The 20,782-nt window shown below is 45.2% G+C and overlaps 1 protein-coding gene and 13 non-coding genes across 14 annotated transcripts in view; 8 read left to right on the top strand and 6 right to left on the bottom strand.

Moving 5' to 3' along the window:
- The window catches only part of LOC146361570 (arachidonate 12-lipoxygenase, 12R-type-like), a 72,313-nt gene that overhangs the window by 11,567 nt on the left and 39,964 nt on the right, over positions 1–20,782 (top strand). The window lies entirely within an intron of this gene.
- Positions 720–802, top strand: trnas-uga (transfer RNA serine (anticodon UGA)). The gene has a single exon. It is a non-coding gene; the product is annotated as a tRNA-Ser (tRNA).
- Positions 3,104–3,175, bottom strand: trnaw-cca (transfer RNA tryptophan (anticodon CCA)). Its single transcript has one exon. It is a non-coding gene; the product is annotated as a tRNA-Trp (tRNA).
- Positions 3,937–4,019, top strand: trnal-uaa (transfer RNA leucine (anticodon UAA)). The gene has a single exon. It is a non-coding gene; the product is annotated as a tRNA-Leu (tRNA).
- Positions 6,321–6,392, bottom strand: trnaw-cca (transfer RNA tryptophan (anticodon CCA)). Its single transcript has one exon. It is a non-coding gene; the product is annotated as a tRNA-Trp (tRNA).
- Positions 7,154–7,236, top strand: trnas-uga (transfer RNA serine (anticodon UGA)). Its single transcript has one exon. It is a non-coding gene; the product is annotated as a tRNA-Ser (tRNA).
- Positions 9,538–9,609, bottom strand: trnaw-cca (transfer RNA tryptophan (anticodon CCA)). Its single transcript has one exon. It is a non-coding gene; the product is annotated as a tRNA-Trp (tRNA).
- On the top strand, positions 10,371–10,453 carry trnal-uaa (transfer RNA leucine (anticodon UAA)). Its single transcript has one exon. It is a non-coding gene; the product is annotated as a tRNA-Leu (tRNA).
- trnaw-cca (transfer RNA tryptophan (anticodon CCA)) lies at positions 12,755–12,826 on the bottom strand. The gene has a single exon. It is a non-coding gene; the product is annotated as a tRNA-Trp (tRNA).
- trnal-uaa (transfer RNA leucine (anticodon UAA)) lies at positions 13,588–13,670 on the top strand. Its single transcript has one exon. It is a non-coding gene; the product is annotated as a tRNA-Leu (tRNA).
- trnaw-cca (transfer RNA tryptophan (anticodon CCA)) lies at positions 15,972–16,043 on the bottom strand. Its single transcript has one exon. It is a non-coding gene; the product is annotated as a tRNA-Trp (tRNA).
- On the top strand, positions 16,805–16,887 carry trnas-uga (transfer RNA serine (anticodon UGA)). The gene has a single exon. It is a non-coding gene; the product is annotated as a tRNA-Ser (tRNA).
- On the bottom strand, positions 19,189–19,260 carry trnaw-cca (transfer RNA tryptophan (anticodon CCA)). The gene has a single exon. It is a non-coding gene; the product is annotated as a tRNA-Trp (tRNA).
- Positions 20,022–20,104, top strand: trnas-uga (transfer RNA serine (anticodon UGA)). The gene has a single exon. It is a non-coding gene; the product is annotated as a tRNA-Ser (tRNA).

The following is a 20,782-nucleotide window of genomic DNA, read 5'->3' as shown; positions in this document are numbered from 1 at the left end:
AGAAGCCAGGCCATCTTCTTTCCACACAAGCAATTTTTCAGCAACTGGAGGTTGTTCAACTTGTGAATGCAAAGAAGTTGTGCCAAAGACGCATGTCATTTCAGACCATGCATGTCAACATGCACACGTAGAATCTCTCTTTATACTTGAAAGGTTCTCCTCTTTGAGAAAAGAATACAAATCGAGGTTTGAAGTGCACTTGCAGTAGTCAATCAAAGGCCTAATATAGTGTCTGTCATTAAGTGCTCACGCTCTGATGAGCTTTGCAAGGCAGCTAGACAAATTCTTAACGATGCATATTTGTTACTGATGCTTGTCAGAGAAAGACAAAGTCCTTGGACAGTGTCTAAAAATAAAAGACCTTCCTCTCACACACACCTGAAAAGTGATTGCTCAGAAGGGAGTGCTTTTGTACGTGATGATCTCCTGTGTCAAACACAACCTGCTCTGGAGAGGCTCCTTGTGCCGTCTGCACCAAAATGCTATCCATGGGGTAGGAGACCAGTGCTGTCAGCCTTGAATGAAATCTTACCTGACTAAACGACCTTACAGTTCACACACAATGGTCTCTTCAACGACTGTTAATGGTATTTACCAGAGAAGTGACTTCTGAGTAGGGAGTGGTCTGGCATGTGATGATCTCCAAAAGAACCAGCGCTGTTGGAGCAGGGAGCAGGCATCTCTCACCACAGGCCAAAAGGTGCAGGAGAGATGGAGGAGCTGTGATGGCCGAGAGGTTAAGGCGTTGGATTTGAAATCCAATGGGGGGTTCCCCGCGCATGTTCAAACCCTGCTCACAGCGAAAATGCATTACGGGAGCTTCTTTTTCTGCTAAGATAAGGTTGCAATTAGTCGGAGGAGCTCATATACAAAAGTTGCAACGGTGCCCTGGAGCATTGAGTGACTGACAATTCTACAATCACCGGTTCACACCACTGTACTTACATACTAATCATTCCTGTACAAAATGTGCTTGTCTCCAAGGAGAGTCCCTCTTCTTCTCTCCAGGCTTTATAAACAAAAATGGTGGGAGATGTCAATCAGTGGTATGTGCACAGAGTTTCAATCACATATTAATTCAAACAGGCTGCAGTCCTCTCACTCTTGGTTGACCTTGATGTGATTTGAACACGCAACCTTCTGATCTGGAGTCACATGCGCTACCATTGCCCCACAAGGTCCCACAAACCTGCCCCTCTGACCAAAACTTCTGAAAATCTCTGCAAAGCCAATCCATCTTCTTTCCACACAAGACATCAAAATTGTTGCAGGGGGCTACTTGTTATCACTGCTATAGAAAGGCTAGAATGACAAATCTTAATCCTTTCTGGCTACGTTTGGTTTTCAGTTAGGCGGCAGTACCTGGTCACTGGTCTCCCGGCAAACAGAGCCAGCCATTTGGGTACACCCAAAGCAACACAGTGGTCCAACCGTTTACCGTCACTTTAGCAGCAGGTACACCGTTGCCTCCATTGTTGTTCTTGTGTTGCAAACAGGTGATGTCACGCTGTTGAGGTAACAAAGTGAATGGGCTTTGAAGCAGATGTGCGGAACAGGTTAGGGTAACTAGGATTTGCTTCTTAGTGAGGCAACTTCTGGGTTCAGTCTGTTTTGTCCAACTTTAGGAATATTGAATGGCTTCTTCCTGGAAACCTATCCCAGACTTGTAAGCAAGCCTTTCTGAGCACAGTTGTTTAGTACGTCCTGAAAACAGATGCGCCTAGCAGAGAATGGTTTCGATCCATCGACCTCTGGGTTATGGGCCCAGCACGCTTCCGCTGCGCCACTCTGCTCCATACGTGCAGACAGACTAGCGCTGCTTAAAAGTGGGCCTTCAGTAACATCTTGCATGAACAAACTGTGGGAATTCTGAAGGTGGACGGTACCTGTTTGAACATTGACTTTTATCAATCTTTGTCACCTCGGCGTTCAATGCTTCAGAGCTTCTTGGACTGCTTGTCAGATCTCGTGTGCGGCCCAACAGATTTTAAGCTAGGATCAGCCAACCATTTCCTCGTTAGCTGCTAACTCTTAAGAATCACTGAGCTTATTGTGTGAGCCACTGAGTCGCATAGTCATGTAAACGCTTAGACGTGAAAACACTGACACTTGGTGTTGCATATGTTTACTTCCTAAATAAACCCATGAACTCTCTTCAATGAACCTTATTTTACCTTTAGTTAACTAAAATCGACGTTCTGCTACACGAACACACTCTGCTGATGCACTTCGATGCTCTTAATCCTTCCCGCTGATTGTCAATGGTAGTTCTTATCGGTAGAGATGTAATACCGTCTGTAATCACAAGCACCGACATTAGACATGAAATCTGAATGTATCCAACACAGCGGACACAGTGACATTGTCCACAGTGAAAAACTATCCTGGATATGATGAGCTTGCTTCAGAATGCCAAGCCCAGCTCTGAAGCTGCTTTTAGATTTCATTATCATTCAAAACTATTTGTTTGCTCGGAATGAAAAACTTATACTTGATATTTGAATGTTTTTTTCTTTACAATAATTTTGTGAGTTTCCCTTTGGTGCAGTCTTTACTTCTTTCAACTATGTGTTTACATGTATCTCATGGCATTGCTCTCTGTATACCTGCAGCATGCGGGTGTTTTGTTTGCCATTTTTATTCAGTTCCATTTACAGAAGCCCTCTAATTCAGCTAATATTCACACCTATCCAATGTATTCACACCTGGTGCTTTCAGAAAACAATGGAACGTCCAGCTACCCGGGGCCCCACCCCAGACGGTCAACACTTGCGGCTCCCCCATCACCTCTACCACTAAGTAAAGCTCACAAACTTCTCCATGTGCCTTCACACCTCTTTCCATACTTGAAAGGGTATGTAAACAGACTCTCTAAGACACAGGACCCACGCAAAGCAGCTGGGCAAAACTCGGTGCCTCCATCCACCCTGAAGCACTGTGCTGATCAGTTGTCTACAGTGTTCACTGACACCATCAACAACTCACTGGAGACACGTCGTGAGTCATGGACCTGAATTTCTGGACAGACGGACGAGTATGCCACAAGCAACTAAAAACCTCCTATTCGAAGGGAATCACAGGCTGCAGTCCTCTCACTCTCGGCTGACCTTGACGTGATTTGAACACGCAACCTTCTGATTTGGAGTCAGATGCGCTACCATTGCGCCACAAGGTCCCACAAACCTGCCCCTCTGCCCAAAACTTCTGAAAATCTCTGAGAAGCCAGGCCATCTTCTTTCCACACAAGCAATTTTTCAGCAACTGGAGGTTGTTCAACTTGTGAATGCAAAGAAGTTGTGCCAAAGACGCATGTCATTTCAGACCATGCATGTCAACATGCACACGTAGAATCTCTCTTTATACTTGAAAGGTTCTCCTCTTTGAGAAAAGAATACAAATCGAGGTTTGAAGTGCACTTGCAGTAGTCAATCAAAGGCCTAATATAGTGTCTGTCATTAAGTGCTCACGCTCTGATGAGCTTTGCAAGGCAGCTAGACAAATTCTTAACGATGCATATTTGTTACTGATGCTTGTCAGAGAAAGACAAAGTCCTTGGACAGTGTCTAAAAATAAAAGACCTTCCTCTCACACACACCTGAAAAGTGATTGCTCAGAAGGGAGTGCTTTTGTACGTGATGATCTCCTGTGTCAAACACAACCTGCTCTGGAGAGGCTCCTTGTGCCGTCTGCACCAAAATGCTATCCATGGGGTAGGAGACCAGTGCTGTCAGACTTGAATGAAATCTTACCTGACTAAACGACCTTACAGTTCACACACAATGGTCTCTTCAACGACTGTTAATGGTATTTACCAGAGAAGTGACTTCTGAGTAGGGAGTGGTCTGGCATGTGATGATCTCCAAAAGAACCAGCGCTGTTGGAGCAGGGAGCAGGCATCTCTCACCACAGGCCAAAAGGTGCAGGAGAGATGGAGGAGGTGTGATGGCCGAGAGGTTAAGGTGTTGGATTTAAAATCCAATGGGGGGTTCCCCGCGCAGGTTCAAACCCTGCTCACAGCGAAAATGCATTACGGGAGCTTCTTTTTCTGCTAAGATAAGGTTGCAATTAGTCGGAGGAGCTCATATACAAAAGTTGCAACGGTGCCCTGGAGCATTGAGTGACTGACAATTCTACAATCACCGGTTCACACCACTGTACTTACATACTAATCATTCCTGTACAAAATGTGCTTGTCTCCAAGGAGAGTCCCTCTTCTTCTCTCCAGGCTTTATAAACAAAAATGGTGGGAGATGTCAATCAGTGGTATGTGCACAGAGTTTCAATCACATATTAATTCAAACAGGCTGCAGTCCTCTCACTCTTGGTTGACCTTGATGTGATTTGAACACGCAACCTTCTGATCTGGAGTCACATGCGCTACCATTGCCCCACAAGGTCCCACAAACCTGCCCCTCTGACCAAAACTTCTGAAAATCTCTGCAAAGCCAATCCATCTTCTTTCCACACAAGACATCAAAATTGTTGCAGGGGGCTACTTGTTATCACTGCTATAGAAAGGCTAGAATGACAAATCTTAATCCTTTCTGGCTACGTTTGGTTTTCAGTTAGGCGGCAGTACCTGGTCACTGGTCTCCCGGCAAACAGAGCCAGCCATTTGGGTACACCCAAAGCAACACAGTGGTCCAACCGTTTACCGTCACTTTAGCAGCAGGTACACCGTTGCCTCCATTGTTGTTCTTGTGTTGCAAACAGGTGATGTCACGCTGTTGAGGTAACAAAGTGAATGGGCTTTGAAGCAGATGTGCGGAACAGGTTAGGGTAACTAGGATTTGCTTCTTAGTGAGGCAACTTCTGGGTTCAGTCTGTTTTGTCCAACTTTAGGAATATTGAATGGCTTCTTCCTGGAAACCTATCCCAGACTTGTAAGCAAGCCTTTCTGAGCACAGTTGTTTAGTACGTCCTGAAAACAGATGCGCCTAGCAGAGGATGGTTTCGATCCATCGACCTCTGGGTTATGGGCCCAGCACGCTTCCGCTGTGCCACTCTGCTCCATACGTGCAGACAGACTAGCGCTGCTTAAAAGTGGGCCTTCAGTAACATCTTGCATGAACAAACTGTGGGAATTCTGAAGGTGGACGGTACCTGTTTGAACATTGACTTTTATCAATCTTTGTCACCTCGGCGTTCAATGCTTCAGAGCTTCTTGGACTGCTTGTCAGATCTCGTGTGCGGCCCAACAGATTTTAAGCTAGGATCAGCCAACCAGTTCCTCGTTAGCTGCTAACTCTTAAGAATCACTGAGCTTATTGTGTGAGCCACTGAGTCGCATAGTCACGTAAACGCTTAGACGTGAAAACACTGACACTTGGTGTTGCATATGTTTACTTCCTAAATAAACCCATGAACTCTCTTCAATGAACCTTATTTTACCTTTAGTTAACTAAAATCGACGTTCTGCTACACGAACACACTCTGCTGATGCACTTCGATGCTCTTAATCCTTCCCGCTGATTGTCAATGGTAGTTCTTATCGGTAGAGATGTAATACCGTCTGTAATCACAAGCACCGACATTAGACATGAAATCTGAATGTATCCAACACAGCGGACACAGTGACATTGTCCACAGTGAAAAACTATCCTGGATATGATGAGCTTGCTTCAGAATGCCAAGCCCAGCTCTGAAGCTGCTTTTAGATTTCATTATCATTCAAAACTATTTGTTTGCTCGGAATGAAAAACTTATACTTGATATTTGAATGTTTTTTTCTTTACAATAATTTTGTGAGTTTCCCTTTGGTGCAGTCTTTACTTCTTTCAACTATGTGTTTACATGTATCTCATGGCATTGCTCTCTGTATACCTGCAGCATGCGGGTGTTTTGTTTGCCATTTTTATTCAGTTCCATTTACAGAAGCCCTCTAATTCAGCTAATATTCACACCTATCCAATGTATTCACACCTGGTGCTTTCAGAAAACAATGGAACGTCCAGCTACCCGGGGCCCCACCCCAGACGGTCAACACTTGCGGCTCCCCCATCACCTCTACCACTAAGTAAAGCTCACAAACTTCTCCATGTGCCTTCACACCTCTTTCCATACTTGAAAGGGTATGTAAACAGACTCTCTAAGACACAAGACCCACGCAAAGCAGCTGGGCCAAACTCGGTGCCTCCATCCACCCTGAAGCACTGTGCTGATCAGTTGTCTACAGTGTTCAGTGACACCATCAACAACTCACTGGAGACACGTCGTGAGTCATGGACCTGAATTTCTGGACAGACGGACGAGTATGCCACAAGCAACTAAAAACCTCCTATTCGAAGGGAATCACAGGCTGCAGTCCTCTCACTCTCGGCTGACCTCGACGTGATTTGAACACGCAACCTTTTGATTTGGAGTCAGATGCGCTACCATTGCGCCACAAGGTCCCACAAACCTGCCCCTCTGCCCAAAACTTCTGAAAATCTCTGAGAAGCCAGGCCATCTTCTTTCCACACAAGCAATTTTTCAGCAACTGGAGGTTGTTCAACTTGTGAATGCAAAGAAGTTGTGCCAAAGACGCATGTCATTTCAGACCATGCATGTTAACATGCACACGTAGAATCTCTCTTTATACTTGAAAGGTTCTCCTCTTTGAGAAAAGAATACAAATCGAGGTTTGAAGTGCACTTGCAGTAGTCAATCAAAGGCCTAATATAGTGTCTGTCATTAAGTGCTCACGCTCTGATGAGCTTTGCAAGGCAGCTAGACAAATTCTTAACGATGCATATTTGTTACTGATGCTTGTCAGAGAAAGACAAAGTCCTTGGACAGTGTCTAAAAATAAAAGACCTTCCTCTCACACACACCTGAAAAGTGATTGCTCAGAAGGGAGTGCTTTTGTACGTGATGATCTCCTGTGTCAAACACAACCTGCTCTGGAGAGGCTCCTTGTGCCGTCTGCACCAAAATGCTATCCATGGGGTAGGAGACCAGTGCTGTCAGCCTTGAATGAAATCTTACCTGACTAAACGACCTTACAGTTCACACACAATGGTCTCTTCAACGACTGTTAATGGTATTTACCAGAGAAGTGACTTCTGAGTAGGGAGTGGTCTGGCATGTGATGATCTCCAAAAGAACCAGCGCTGTTGGAGCAGGGAGCAGGCATCTCTCACCACAGGCCAAAAGGTGCAGGAGAGATGGAGGAGGTGTGATGGCCGAGAGGTTAAGGCGTTGGATTTGAAATCCAATGGGGGGTTCCCCGCGCAGGTTCAAACCCTGCTCACAGCGAAAATGCATTACGGGAGCTTCTTTTTCTGCTAAGATAAGGTTGCAATTAGTCGGAGGAGCTCATATACAAAAGTTGCAACGGTGCCCTGGAGCATTGAGTGACTGACAATTCTACAATCACCGGTTCACACCACTGTACTTACATACTAATCATTCCTGTACAAAATGTGCTTGTCTCCAAGGAGAGTCCCTCTTCTTCTCTCCAGGCTTTATAAACAAAAATGGTGGGAGATGTCAATCAGTGGTATGTGCACAGAGTTTCAATCACATATTAATTCAAACAGGCTGCAGTCCTCTCACTCTTGGTTGACCTTGATGTGATTTGAACACGCAACCTTCTGATCTGGAGTCACATGCGCTACCATTGCCCCACAAGGTCCCACAAACCTGCCCCTCTGACCAAAACTTCTGAAAATCTCTGCAAAGCCAATCCATCTTCTTTCCACACAAGACATCAAAATTGTTGCAGGGGGCTACTTGTTATCACTGCTATAGAAAGGCTAGAATGACAAATCTTAATCCTTTCTGGCTACGTTTGGTTTTCAGTTAGGCGGCAGTACCTGGTCACTGGTCTCCCGGCAAACAGAGCCAGCCATTTGGGTACACCCAAAGCAACACAGTGGTCCAACCGTTTACCGTCACTTTAGCAGCAGGTACACCGTTGCCTCCATTGTTGTTCTTGTGTTGCAAACAGGTGATGTCACGCTGTTGAGGTAACAAAGTGAATGGGCTTTGAAGCAGATGTGCGGAACAGGTTAGGGTAACTAGGATTTGCTTCTTAGTGAGGCAACTTCTGGGTTCAGTCTGTTTTGTCCAACTTTAGGAATATTGAATGGCTTCTTCCTGGAAACCTATCCCAGACTTGTAAGCAAGCCTTTCTGAGCACAGTTGTTTAGTACGTCCTGAAAACAGATGCGCCTAGCAGAGAATGGTTTCGATCCATCGACCTCTGGGTTATGGGCCCAGCACGCTTCCGCTGCGCCACTCTGCTCCATACGTGCAGACAGACTAGCGCTGCTTAAAAGTGGGCCTTCAGTAACATCTTGCATGAACAAACTGTGGGAATTCTGAAGGTGGACGGTACCTGTTTGAACATTGACTTTTATCAATCTTTGTCACCTCGGCGTTCAATGCTTCAGAGCTTCTTGGACTGCTTGTCAGATCTCGTGTGCGGCCCAACAGATTTTAAGCTAGGATCAGCCAACCATTTCCTCGTTAGCTGCTAACTCTTAAGAATCACTGAGCTTATTGTGTGAGCCACTGAGTCGCATAGTCATGTAAACGCTTAGACGTGAAAACACTGACACTTGGTGTTGCATATGTTTACTTCCTAAATAAACCCATGAACTCTCTTCAATGAACCTTATTTTACCTTTAGTTAACTAAAATCGACGTTCTGCTACACGAACACACTCTGCTGATGCACTTCGATGCTCTTAATCCTTCCCGCTGATTGTCAATGGTAGTTCTTATCGGTAGAGATGTAATACCGTCTGTAATCACAAGCACCGACATTAGACATGAAATCTGAATGTATCCAACACAGCGGACACAGTGACATTGTCCACAGTGAAAAACTATCCTGGATATGATGAGCTTGCTTCAGAATGCCAAGCCCAGCTCTGAAGCTGCTTTTAGATTTCATTATCATTCAAAACTATTTGTTTGCTCGGAATGAAAAACTTATACTTGATATTTGAATGTTTTTTTCTTTACAATAATTTTGTGAGTTTCCCTTTGGTGCAGTCTTTACTTCTTTCAACTATGTGTTTACATGTATCTCATGGCATTGCTCTCTGTATACCTGCAGCATGCGGGTGTTTTGTTTGCCATTTTTATTCAGTTCCATTTACAGAAGCCCTCTAATTCAGCTAATATTCACACCTATCCAATGTATTCACACCTGGTGCTTTCAGAAAACAATGGAACGTCCAGCTACCCGGGGCCCCACCCCAGACGGTCAACACTTGCGGCTCCCCCATCACCTCTACCACTAAGTAAAGCTCACAAACTTCTCCATGTGCCTTCACACCTCTTTCCATACTTGAAAGGGTATGTAAACAGACTCTCTAAGACACAGGACCCACGCAAAGCAGCTGGGCCAAACTCGGTGCCTCCATCCACCCTGAAGCACTGTGCTGATCAGTTGTCTACAGTGTTCACTGACACCATCAACAACTCACTGGAGACACGTCGTGAGTCATGGACCTGAATTTCTGGACAGACGGACGAGTATGCCACAAGCAACTAAAAACCTCCTATTCGAAGGGAATCACAGGCTGCAGTCCTCTCACTCTCGGCTGACCTCGACGTGATTTGAACACGCAACCTTCTGATTTGGAGTCAGATGCGCTACCATTGCGCCACAAGGTCCCACAAACCTGCCCCTCTGCCCAAAACTTCTGAAAATCTCTGAGAAGCCAGGCCATCTTCTTTCCACACAAGCAATTTTTCAGCAACTGGAGGTTGTTCAACTTGTGAATGCAAAGAAGTTGTGCCAAAGACGCATGTCATTTCAGACCATGCATGTTAACATGCACACGTAGAATCTCTCTTTATACTTGAAAGGTTCTCCTCTTTGAGAAAAGAATACAAATCGAGGTTTGAAGTGCACTTGCAGTAGTCAATCAAAGGCCTAATATAGTGTCTGTCATTAAGTGCTCACGCTCTGATGAGCTTTGCAAGGCAGCTAGACAAATTCTTAACGATGCATATTTGTTACTGATGCTTGTCAGAGAAAGACAAAGTCCTTGGACAGTGTCTAAAAATAAAAGACCTTCCTCTCACACACACCTGAAAAGTGATTGCTCAGAAGGGAGTGCTTTTGTACGTGATGATCTCCTGTGTCAAACACAACCTGCTCTGGAGAGGCTCCTTGTGCCGTCTGCACCAAAATGCTATCCATGGGGTAGGAGACCAGTGCTGTCAGCCTTGAATGAAATCTTACCTGACTAAACGACCTTACAGTTCACACACAATGGTCTCTTCAACGACTGTTAATGGTATTTACCAGAGAAGTGACTTCTGAGTAGGGAGTGGTCTGGCATGTGATGATCTCCAAAAGAACCAGCGCTGTTGGAGCAGGGAGCAGGCATCTCTCACCACAGGCCAAAAGGTGCAGGAGAGATGGAGGAGGTGTGATGGCCGAGAGGTTAAGGTGTTGGATTTAAAATCCAATGGGGGGTTCCCCGCGCAGGTTCAAACCCTGCTCACAGCAAAAGTGCATTACGGGAGCTTCTTTTTCTGCTAAGATAAGGTTGCAATTAGTCGGAGGAGCTCATATACAAAAGTTGCAACGGTGCCCTGGAGCATTGAGTGACTGACAATTCTACAATCACCGGTTCACACCACTGTACTTACATACTAATCATTCCTGTACAAAATGTGCTTGTCTCCAAGGAGAGTCCCTCTTCTTCTCTCCAGGCTTTATAAACAAAAATGGTGGGAGATGTCAATCAGTGGTATGTGCACAGAGTTTCAATCATATATTAATTCAAACAGGCTGCAGTCCTCTCACTCTTGGTTGACCTTGATGTGATTTGAACACGCAACCTTCTGATCTGGAGTCACATGCGCTACCATTGCCCCACAAGGTCCCACAAACCTGCCCCTCTGACCAAAACTTCTGAAAATCTCTGCAAAGCCAATCCATCTTCTTTCCACACAAGACATCAAAATTGTTGCAGGGGGCTACTTGTTATCACTGCTATAGAAAGGCTAGAATGACAAATCTTAATCCTTTCTGGCTACGTTTGGTTTTCAGTTAGGCGGCAGTACCTGGTCACTGGTCTCCCGGCAAACAGAGCCAGCCATTTGGGTACACCCAAAGCAACACAGTGGTCCAACCGTTTACCGTCACTTTAGCAGCAGGTACACCGTTGCCTCCATTGTTGTTCTTGTGTTGCAAACAGGTGATGTCACGCTGTTGAGGTAACAAAGTGAATGGGCTTTGAAGCAGATGTGCGGAACAGGTTAGGGTAACTAGGATTTGCTTCTTAGTGAGGCAACTTCTGGGTTCAGTCTGTTTTGTCCAACTTTTGGAATATTGAATGGCTTCTTCCTGGAAACCTATCGCAGACTTGTAAGCAAGCCTTTCTGAGCACAGTTGTTTAGTACGTCCTGAAAACAGATGCGCCTAGCAGAGAATGGTTTCGATCCATCGACCTCTGGGTTATGGGCCCAGCACGCTTCCGCTGCGCCACTCTGCTCCATACGTGCAGACAGACTAGCGCTGCTTAAAAGTGGGCCTTCAGTAACATCTTGCATGAACAAACTGTGGGAATTCTGAAGGTGGACGGTACCTGTTTGAACATTGACTTTTATCAATCTTTGTCACCTCGGCGTTCAATGCTTCAGAGCTTCTTGGACTGCTTGTCAGATCTCGTGTGCGGCCCAACAGATTTTAAGCTAGGATCAGCCAACCATTTCCTCGTTAGCTGCTAACTCTTAAGAATCACTGAGCTTATTGTGTGAGCCACTGAGTCGCATAGTCACGTAAACGCTTAGACGTGAAAACACTGACACTTGGTGTTGCATATGTTTACTTCCTAAATAAACCCATGAACTCTCTTCAATGAACCTTATTTTACCTTTAGTTAACTAAAATCGACGTTCTGCTACACGAACACACTCTGCTGATGCACTTCGATGCTCTTAATCCTTCCCGCTGATTGTCAATGGTAGTTCTTATCGGTAGAGATGTAATACCGTCTGTAATCACAAGCACCGACATTAGACATGAAATCTGAATGTATCCAACACAGCGGACACAGTGACATTGTCCACAGTGAAAAACTATCCTGGATATGATGAGCTTGCTTCAGAATGCCAAGCCCAGCTCTGAAGCTGCTTTTAGATTTCATTATCATTCAAAACTATTTGTTTGCTCGGAATGAAAAACTTATACTTGATATTTGAATGTTTTTTTCTTTACAATAATTTTGTGAGTTTCCCTTTGGTGCAGTCTTTACTTCTTTCAACTATGTGTTTACATGTATCTCATGGCATTGCTCTCTGTATACCTGTAGCATGCGGGTGTTTTGTTTGCCATTTTTATTCAGTTCCATTTACAGAAGCCCTCTAATTCAGCTAATATTCACACCTATCCAATGTATTCACACCTGGTGCTTTCAGAAAACAATGGAACGTCCAGCTACCCGGGGCCCCACCCCAGACGGTCAACACTTGCGGCTCCTCCATCACCTCTACCACTAAGTAAAGCTCACAAACTTCTCCATGTGCCTTCACACCTCTTTCCATACTTGAAAGGGTATGTAAACAGACTCTCTAAGACACAGGACCCACGCAAAGCAGCTGGGCCAAACTCGGTGCCTCCATCCACCCTGAAGCACTGTGCTGATCAGTTGTCTACAGTGTTCACTGACACCATCAACAACTCACTGGAGACACGTCGTGAGTCATTGACCTGAATTTCTGGACAGACGGACGAGTATGCCACAAGCAACTAAAAACCTCCTATTCGAAGGGAATCACAGGCTGCAGTCCTCTCACTCTCGGCTGACCTTGACGTGATTTGAACACGCAACCTTCTGATTTGGAGTCAGATGCGCTACCATTGCGCCACAAGGTCCCACAAACCTGCCCCTCTGCCCAAAACTTCTGAAAATCTCTGAGAAGCCAGGCCATCTTCTTTCCACACAAGCAATTTTTCAGCAACTGGAGGTTGTTCAACTTGTGAATGCAAAGAAGTTGTGCCAAAGACGCATGTCATTTCAGACCATGCATGTCAACATGCACACGTAGAATCTCTCTTTATACTTGAAAGGTTCTCCTCTTTGAGAAAAGAATACAAATCGAGGTTTGAAGTGCACTTGCAGTAGTCAATCAAAGGCCTAATATAGTGTCTGTCATTAAGTGCTCACGCTCTGATGAGCTTTGCAAGGCAGCTAGACAAATTCTTAACGATGCATATTTGTTACTGATGCTTGTCAGAGAAAGACAAAGTCCTTGGACAGTGTCTAAAAATAAAAGACCTTCCTCTCACACACACCTGAAAAGTGATTGCTCAGAAGGGAGTGCTTTTGTACGTGATGATCTCCTGTGTCAAACACAACCTGCTCTGGAGAGGCTCCTTGTGCCGTCTGCACCAAAATGCTATCCATGGGGTAGGAGACCAGTGCTGTCAGCCTTGAATGAAATCTTACCTGACTAAACGACCTTACAGTTCACACACAATGGTCTCTTCAACGACTGTTAATGGTATTTACCAGAGAAGTGACTTCTGAGTAGGGAGTGGTCTGGCATGTGATGATCTCCAAAAGAACCAGCGCTGTTGGAGCAGGGAGCAGGCATCTCTCACCACAGGCCAAAAGGTGCAGGAGAGATGGAGGAGGTGTGATGGCTGAGAGGTTAAGGTGTTGGATTTAAAATCCAATGGGGGGTTCCCCGCGCAGGTTCAAACCCTGCTCACAGCAAAAATGCATTACGGGAGCTTCTTTTTCTGCTAAGATAAGGTTGCAATTAGTCGGAGGAGCTCATATACAAAAGTTGCAACGGTGCCCTGGAGCATTGAGTGACTGACAATTCTACAATCACCAGTTCACACCACTGTACTTACATACTAATCATTCCTGTACAAAATGTGCTTGTCTCCAAGGAGAGTCCCTCTTCTTCTCTTCAGGCTTTATAAACAAAAATGGTGGGAGATGTCAATCAGTGGTATGTGCACAGAGTTTCAATCACATATTAATTCAAACAGGCTGCAGTCCTCTCACTCTTGGTTGACCTTGATGTGATTTGAACACGCAACCTTCTGATCTGGAGTCACATGCGCTACCATTGCCCCACAAGGTCCCACAAACCTGCCCCTCTGACCAAAACTTCTGAAAATCTCTGCAAAGCCAAGCCATCTTCTTTCCACACAAGACATCAAAATTGTTGCAGGGGGCTACTTGTTATCACTGCTATAGAAAGGCTAGAATGACAAATCTTAATCCTTTCTGGCTACGTTTGGTTTTCAGTTAGGCGGCAGTACCTGGTCACTGGTCTCCCGGCAAACAGAGCCAGCCATTTGGGTACACCCAAAGCAACACAGTGGTCCAACCGTTTACCGTCACTTTAGCAGCAGGTACACCGTTGCCTCCATTGTTGTTCTTGTGTTGCAAACAGGTGATGTCACGCTGTTGAGGTAACAAAGAGAATGGGCTTTGAAGCAGATGTGCGGAACAGGTTAGGGTAACTAGGATTTGCTTCTTAGTGAGGCAACTTCTGGGTTCAGTCTGTTTTGTCCAACTTTAGGAATATTGAATGGCTTCTTCCTGGAAACCTATCCCAGACTTGTAAGCAAGCCTTTCTGAGCACAGTTGTTTAGTACGTCCTGAAAACAGATGCGCCTAGCAGAGAATGGTTTCGATCCATCGACCTCTGGGTTATGGGCCCAGCACGCTTCCGCTGCGCCACTCTGCTCCATACGTGCAGACAGACTAGCGCTGCTTAAAAGTGGGCCTTCAGTAACATCTTGCATGAACAAACTGTGGGAATTCTCAAGGTGGACGGTACCTGTTTGAACATTGACTTTTATCAATCTTTGTCACCTCGGCGTTCAATGCTTCAGAGCTTCTTGGACTGCTTGTCAGATCTCGTGTGCGGCCCAACAGATTTTAAGCTAGGATCAGCCAACCAGTTCCTCGTTAGCTGCTAACTCTTAAGAATCACTGAGCTTATTGTGTGAGCCACTGAGTCGCATAGTCACGTAAACGCGTAGACGTGAAAACACTGACACTTGGTGTTGCATATGTTTACTTCCTAAATAAACCCATGAACTCTCTTCAATGAACCTTATTTTACCTTTAGTTAACTAAAATCGACGTTCTGCTACACGAACACACTCTGCTGATGCACTTCGATGCTCTTAATCCTTCCCGCTGATTGTCAATGGTAGTTCTTATCGGTAGAGATGTAATACCGTCTGTAATCACAAGCACCGACATTAGACATGAAATCTGAATGTATCCAACACAGCGGACACAGTGACATTGTCCACAGTGAAAAACTATCCTGGATATGATGAGCTTGCTTCAGAATGCCAAGCCCAGCTCTGAAGCTGCTTTTAGATTTCATTATCATTCAAAACTATTTGTTTGCTCGGAATGAAAAACTTATACTTGATATTTGAATGTTTTTTTCTTTACAATAATTTTGTGAGTTTCCCTTTGGTGCAGTCTTTACTTCTTTCAACTATGTGTTTACATGTATCTCATGGCATTGCTCTCTGTATACCTGCAGCATGCGGGTGTTTTGTTTGCCATTTTTATTCAGTTCCATTTACAGAAGCCCTCTAATTCAGCTAATATTCACACCTATCCAATGTATTCACACCTGGTGCTTTCAGAAAACAATGGAACGTCCAGCTACCCGGGGCCCCACCCCAGACGGTCAACACTTGCGGCTCCCCCATCACCTCTACCACTAAGTAAAGCTCACAAACTTCTCCATGTGCCTTCACACCTCTTTCCATACTTGAAAGGGTATGTAAACAGACTCTCTAAGACACAGGACCCACGCAAAGCAGCTGGGCCAAACTCGGTGCCTCCATCCACCCTGAAGCACTGTGCTGATCAGTTGTCTACAGTGTTCACTGACACCATCAACAACTCACTGGAGACACGTCGTGAGTCATGGACCTGAATTTCTGGACAGACGGACGAGTATGCCACAAGCAACTAAAAACCTCCTATTCGAAGGGAATCACAGGCTGCAGTCCTCTCACTCTCGGCTGACCTTGACGTGATTTGAACACGCAACCTTCTGATTTGGAGTCAGATGCGCTACCATTGCACCACAAGGTCCCACAAACCTGCCCCTCTGCCCAAAACTTCTGAAAATCTCTGAGAAGCCAGGCCATCTTCTTTCCACACAAGCAATTTTTCAGCAACTGGAGGTTGTTCAACTTGTGAATGCAAAGAAGTTGTGCCAAAGACGCATGTCATTTCAGACCATGCATGTCAACATGCACACGTAGAATCTCTCTTTATACTTGAAAGGTTCTCCTCTTTGAGAAAAGAATACAAATCGAGGTTTGAAGTGCACTTGCGGTAGTCAATCAAAGGCCTAATATAGTGTCTGTCATTAAGTGCTCACGCTCTGATGAGCTTTGCAAGGCAGCTAGACAAATTCTTAACGATGCATATTTGTTACTGATGCTTGTCAGAGAAAGACAAAGTCCTTGGACAGTGTCTAAAAATAAAAGACCTTCGTCTCACACACACCTGAAAAGTGATTGCTCAGAAGGGAGTGCTTTTGTACGTGATGATCTCCTGTGTCAAACACAACCTGCTCTGGAGAGGCTCCTTGTGCCGTCTGCACCAAAATGCTATCCATGGGGTAGGAGACCAGTGCTGTCAGCCTTGAATGAAATCTTACCTGACTAAACGACCTTACAGTTCACACACAATGGTCTCTTCAACGACTGTTAATGGTATTTACCAGAGAAGTGACTTCTGAGTAGGGAGTGGTCTGGCATGTGATGATCTCCAAAAGAACCAGCGCTGTTGGAGCAGGGAGCAGGCATCTCTCACCACAGGCCAAAAGGTGCAGGAGAGATTGAGGAGCTGTGATGGCCGAGAGGTTAAGGCGTTGGATTTGAAATCCAATGGGGGGTTCCCCGCGCAGGTTCAAACCCTGCTCACAGCGAAAATGCATTACGGGAGCTTCTTTTTCTGCTAAGATAAGGTTGCAATTAGTCGGAGGAGCTCATATACAAAAGTTGCAACGGTGCCCTGGAGCATTGAGTGACTGACAATTCTACAATCACCGGTTCACACCACTGTACTTACATACTAATCATTCCTGTACAAAATGTGCTTGTCTCCAAGGAGAGTCCCTCTTCTTCTCTCCAGGCTTTATAAACAAAAATGGTGGGAGATGTCAATCAGTGGTATGTGCACAGAGTTTCAATCACATATTAATTCAAACAGGCTGCAGTCCTCTCACTCTTGGTTGACCTTGATGTGATTTGAACACGCAACCTTCTGATCTGGAGTCACATGCGCTACCATTGCCCCACAAGGTCCCACAAACCTGCCCCTCTGACCAAAACTTCTGAAAATCTCTGCAAAGCCAATCCATCTTCTTTCCACACAAGACATCAAAATTGTTGCAGGGGGCTACTTGTTATCACTGCTATAGAAAGGCTAGAATGACAAATCTTAATCCTTTCTGGCTACGTTTGGTTTTCAGTTAGGCGGCAGTACCTGGTCACTGGTCTCCCGGCAAACAGAGCCAGCCATTTGGGTACACCCAAAGCAACACAGTGGTCCAACCGTTTACCGTCACTTTAGCAGCAGGTACACCGTTGCCTCCATTGTTGTTCTTGTGTTGCAAACAGGTGATGTCACGCTGTTGAGGTAACAAAGTGAATGGGCTTTGAAGCAGATGTGCGGAACAGGTTAGGGTAACTAGGATTTGCTTCTTAGTGAGGCAACTTCTGGGTTCAGTCTGTTTTGTCCAACTTTAGGAATATTGAATGGCTTCTTCCTGGAAACCTATCCCAGACTTGTAAGCAAGCCTTTCTGAGCACAGTTGTTTAGTACGTCCTGAAAACAGATGCGCCTAGCAGAGAATGGTTTCGATCCATCGACCTCTGGGTTATGGGCCCAGCACGCTTCCGCTGCGCCACTCAGCTCCACACTTGCAGACAGACTAGCGCTGCTTAAAAGTGGGCCTTCAATAACATCTTGCATGAACAAACTGTGGGAATTCTGAAGGTGGACGGTACCTGTTTGAACATTGACTTTTATCAATCTTTGTCACCTCGGCGTTCAATGCTTCAGAGCTTCTTGGACTGCTTGTCAGATCTCGTGTGCGGCCCAACAGATTTTAAGCTAGGATCAGCCAACCATTTCCTCGTTAGCTGCTAACTCTTAAGAATCACTGAGCTTATTGTGTGAGCCACTGGGTCGCATAGTCACGTAAACGCTTAGACGTGAAAACACTGACACTTGGTGTTGCATATGTTTACTTCCTAAATAAACCCATGAACTCTCTTCAATGAACCTTATTTTACCTTTAGTTAACTAAAATCGACGTTCTGCTACACGAACACACTCTGCTGATGCACTTCGATGCTCTTAATCCTTCCCGCTGATTGTCAATGGTAGTTCTTATCGGTAGAGATGTAATACCGTCTGTAATCACAAGCACCGACATTAGACATGAAATCTGAATGTATCCAACACAGCGGACACAGTGACATTGTCCACAGTGAAAAACTATCCTGGATATGATGAGCTTGCTTCAGAATGCCAAGCCCAGCTCTGAAGCTGCTTTTAGATTTCATTATCATTCAAAACTATTTGTTTGCTCGGAATGAAAAACTTATACTTGATATTTGAATGTTTTTTTCTTTACAATAATTTTGTGAGTTTCCCTTTGGTGCAGTCTTTACTTCTTTCAACTATGTGTTTACATGTATCTCATGGCATTGCTCTCTGTATACCTGCAGCATGCGGGTGTTTTGTTTGCCATTTTTATTCAGTTCCATTTACAGAAGCCCTCTAATTCAGCTAATATTCACACCTATCCAATGTATTCACACCTGGTGCTTTCAGAAAACAATGGAACGTCCAGCTACCCGGGCCCCCACCCCAGACGGTCAACACTTGCGGCTCCCCCATCACCTCTACCACTAAGTAAAGCTCACAAATTTCTCCATGTGCCTTCACACCTCTTTCCATACTTGAAAGGGTATGTAAACAGACTCTCTAAGACACAGGACCCACGCAAAGCAGCTGGGCAAAACTCACTGCCTCCATCTACCCTGAAGAACCGTGCTGATCAGTTGTCTACAGTGTTCACTGACACCATCAACAACTCACTGCAGACACGTCGTGAGTCATGGACCTGAATTTCTGGACAGACGGACGAGTATGCCACAAGCAACTAAAAACCTCCTATTCGAAGGGAATCACAGGCTGCAGTCCTCTCACTCTCGGCTGACCTTGACGTGATTTGAACACGCAACCTTCTGATCTGGAGTCAGATGCGCTACCATTGCGCCACAAGGTCCTACAAACCTGCCCCTCTGCCCAAAACTTCTGAAAATCTCTGAGAAGCCAGTCCATCTTCTTTCCACACAAGCAATTTTTCAGCAACTGGAGGTTGTTCAACTTATGAATGCAAAGAAGTTGTGCCAAAGACGCATGTCATTTCAGACCATGCATGTCAACATGCACACGTAGAATCTCTCTTTATACTTGAAAGGTTCTCCTCTTTGAGAAAAGAATACAAATCGAGGTTTGAAGTGCACTTGCAGTAGTCAATCAAAGGCCTAATATAGTGTCTGTCATTAAGTGCTCACGCTCTGATGAGCTTTGCAAGGCAGCTAGACACATTCTTAACGATGCATATTTGTTACTGATGCTTGTCAGAGAAAGACAAAGTCCTTGGACAGTGTCTAAAAATAAAAGACCTTCCTCTCACACACACCTGAAAAGTGATTGCTCAGAAGGGAGTGCTTTTGTACGTGATGATCTCCTGTGTCAAACACAACCTGCTCTGGAGAGGCTCCTTGTGCCGTCTGCACCAAAATGCTATCCATGGGGTAGGAGACCAGTGCTGTCAGCCTTGAATGAAATCTTACCTGACTAAACGACCTTACAGTTCACACACAATGGTCTCTTCAACGACTGTTAATGGTATTTACCAGAGAAGTGACTTCTGAGTAGGGAGTGGTCTGGCATGTGATGATCTCCAAAAGAACCAGCGCTGTTGGAGCAGGGAGCAGGCATCTCTCACCACAGGCCAAAAGGTGCAGGAGAGCTGGAGGAGGTGTGATGGCCGAGAGGTTAAGGCGTTGGATTTGAAATCCAATGGGGGGTTCCCCGCGCAGGTTCAAACCCTGCTCACAGCGAAAATGCATTACGGGAGCTTCTTTTTCTGCTAAGATAAGGTTGCAATTAGTCGGAGGAGCTCATATACAAAAGTTGCAACGGTGCCCTGGAGCATTGAGTGACTGACAATTCTACAATCACCGGTTCACACCACTGTACTTACATACTAATCATTCCTGTACAAAATGTGCTTGTCTCCAAGGAGAGTCCCTCTTCTTCTCTCCAGGCTTTATAAACAAAAATGGTGGGAGATGTCAATCAGTGGTATGTGCACAGAGTTTCAATCACATATTAATTCAAACAGGCTGCAGTCCTCTCACTCTTGGTTGACCTTGATGTGATTTGAACACGCAACCTTCTGATCTGGAGTCACATGCGCTACCATTGCCCCACAAGGTCCCACAAACCTGCCCCTCTGACCAAAACTTCTGAAAATCTCTGCAAAGCCAATCCATCTTCTTTCCACACAAGACATCAAAATTGTTGCAGGGGGCTACTTGTTATCACTGCTATAGAAAGGCTAGAATGACAAATCTTAATCCTTTCTGGCTACGTTTGGTTTTCAGTTAGGCGGCAGTACCTGGTCACTGGTCTCCCGGCAAACAGAGCCAGCCATTTGGGTACACCCAAAGCAACACAGTGGTCCAACCGTTTACCGTCACTTTAGCAGCAGGTACACCGTTGCCTCCATTGTTGTT

Source organism: Perissodus microlepis, chromosome 23, assembly GCF_051167445.1.
Source record: "Perissodus microlepis isolate ML-2025 ecotype Zambia chromosome 23, ASM5116744v1, whole genome shotgun sequence".
Lineage (NCBI taxonomy): Eukaryota > Metazoa > Chordata > Actinopteri > Cichliformes > Cichlidae > Perissodus > Perissodus microlepis.
The sequence above is the reverse complement of the archived record's forward strand: the minus strand, read 5'-3'. Positions and strand labels throughout refer to the sequence as shown.